This window comes from Micromys minutus, assembly GCF_963924665.1.
Source record: "Micromys minutus genome assembly, chromosome: 5".
NCBI lineage: Eukaryota > Metazoa > Chordata > Mammalia > Rodentia > Muridae > Micromys > Micromys minutus.
In genome coordinates this window covers 77958331-77960816 of record NC_137974.1, presented here as the reverse complement: position 1 = coordinate 77960816, position 2486 = coordinate 77958331, and the positions used below count along the sequence as shown (strand labels likewise).

At 43.9% G+C, this 2486-nt stretch overlaps 1 pseudogene across 1 annotated transcript; it reads right to left on the bottom strand.

Annotated features, from left to right (window-relative positions):
• Positions 1–368: 368 nt before the first annotated feature.
• Positions 369–855, bottom strand: LOC308421023 (histone H2A.Z-like; annotated as a pseudogene). The gene is made up of 2 exons: positions 692–855; positions 369–591 (listed from the first exon to the last, which is right to left on the bottom strand). The product of its transcript is annotated as a histone H2A.Z-like (transcript).
• Between the last annotated feature and the right edge of the window lie 1631 nt (positions 856–2486).

Here is a 2486-nt window from a genome sequence, read left to right as displayed (position 1 = left end):
ATATGACCTTTATTGGGCTTATCCACCAGAGTGGAAATAGTGTCTGTACAAAACCAAACGTTTGTTACTATAACTTCTGCATCACAATTAAAATCCCAACAGTTTTTAAAGAACAGTCAACTCAATCAAAACCCACTACTTCAGAATCAATAGCTTCTTGGAAGCCACAGTGACACTTAAATATGGTTAAGACTCAAACGCAGACATTTGGTTGGTTGGAAGGCTAATTAAGCCTCCAACTTGCTCAAATAGAATTACAAAATTGCAAAATTGTGTTTTTCACAGAGATACAGTCCACTGGAATCACCAGCACTGGACAGCTGTTAAGATTATTCAGAGTCCTGAGATAACAAGGCATCCAGGCATCCTTAGACAGTCTTCTGTTGTCCTTTCTTCCCAATCAGCGGTTTGTGGATGTGTGGGATGATACCACCGCCGGCAGTGGTAGCCTTGATCAGAGAATCCAATTCTTCATCTCCACGTATAGCAAGTTACAAGTGACCAGGGGTAATACGCTTTACCTTCAAGTCTTTTGATGCATTTCCTGCCAACTCAAGTACCTCTGCGGTGAGGTACTCCAGGATAGCTGCGCTGTACATAGCAGCGGTTGCGCCCACACGCCCGTGGCTGGTTGTCCAAGGTTTCAGGTGTTGATGAATTAAGGCCCACAGGGAACTGCAAGCCAGCTCACTGCGAGCGGGAAACCGCCTTCGTCTTGGCTTTTCCGAAGTCCTTTCCAGCCTTACCGCCAGCCATCTCGGACTGCGCTGAAGCTCGGACAAGCGAGGAAGAGACGAGGCCACGGGGACGCTCATCAAGATCCCGGTGCCCACTCCTCCGTCGTACCGCGATTCAAACTGCCAAGATCAGGCTCCTTAAGTATCCTAGCTGTAGACTTCCTGCAACTTCGTTTTCTTCTACTTAGGTCTCTCAGCACTAGACTTGTTGCAACATTGTTTCCTTCTACTTCTGTCTCCTAGCACTAGACTTTCAGCAACATTGTTTCCTGGTGCTCTTTTGCTCTGCAAACTGTATATTTTGTATTTCCTTTTGTCTTGTACTTTTTTGATTTTTTTTTCATTGTAGGTATGCACAAGAGTGATTAGTAAAGGTTATAAGACAGAGCCAATATTAGGGTGCCTTGAAATCTCCACCAATGAAATTAGTTCATTACTTTTTAACCTTCAGCAAATTCTTAGAATAAGGATAGGAGACAGCCAGATTTTCTGCTAAAATAACACAAGAATGGGTTCTGGGCCAGTTACTGTTACCCTCTTATCTTCTTCTCATCTTGGTTGTCAACCCGACTACATCTGGAATCAACTAAAATCCAAGAAGCTTGGCACACCTGTAAGGGCTTTTCTCAATTGGATTATTTGAGGTGAGAAGACATACCTTAAGTCTGGGCCACACCTTCTGGTGGCGGGCTACAAGAAAAGGCATGGGGGAAGGAAGCTTTTGATTTTTGTCTGCTTGCCTTCACTTTTCCTGGCAAGTTCATCTATCCTGTTAGTGAGGCATTTCTTTGCTAGTGTTAGAAACTACTTTGTTGAGATTCCAATATATGTAGTCTGAAGACCTGCTGGAATCCTCTGGGAGCCTCCAGGACCAGGTTGGGACTTTGGAGACCCAGTCTTGTGGACTGAGTAACTACCAGGGGATTCTTGGCCTTTCCATTGGGAAGCAGGCTTTGGTGGGCTACTAGGACCACAACCTTTAAGGCACTCTAATAAATCTCATATGTATATATGTCTAACAGTTTTGTTCCATTTGTCTAATACAGATGCTCTCAGATAGCCTTAGCTAGGCCTGCTCATGTAGCTGTGGTCAGTTGGTAGGGTTATCTGGGAGTGTGTTCTTTAGGGGTGTCCTTTTCAAGTCTAAAAGAATGTCAGTCCATTGGCTGGGATGAAGGACTTGGAGTTGTAAATCTCCCTTCTCTAGGGGCAGCCAGGCATGTTCCCATGTCAGTGGTATAACAGGCTTTGTGTGTGTGTGTGTGTGTGTGTGTGTGTGTGTGCGCGTGCGTGTGTGCTTTTGAACATGTGTTATATTAGAAATTATGGTTCATCCCTTCCTAATTATTTATTTTAAAAGTACATATTTGTGTTAGCTGGCTTTCTGTTGGTGATGTTCATGGTGAACATTTACTTCCATCTCTTGAAATATCCTGCGTGCACTGCTGCCATCTTCATTCGTTGATTTTAGACATTGTTTATTGACTGCAGCGGGAACTGGTGATTGAGCCCTCCATGAACTTCCCTCCCTTGGCTCTCCCTCCACCCTTAGCAGACTTTTATCACAACTTTTGGTTAAATCAATAGTCAGTGTTTATGTCATTACGACGGTAGATTGTGCTTCCTGCCAAGTAAAGTAGAGCGCGATTATGTTTCTTTCCTGGAGTTAATGCCCGCATGTTTCCCCTTTATTGAGATTTCTGTGTTCCTGTCTCTGCTACTTTTCTAAATGCCACATTAGATCAGTTA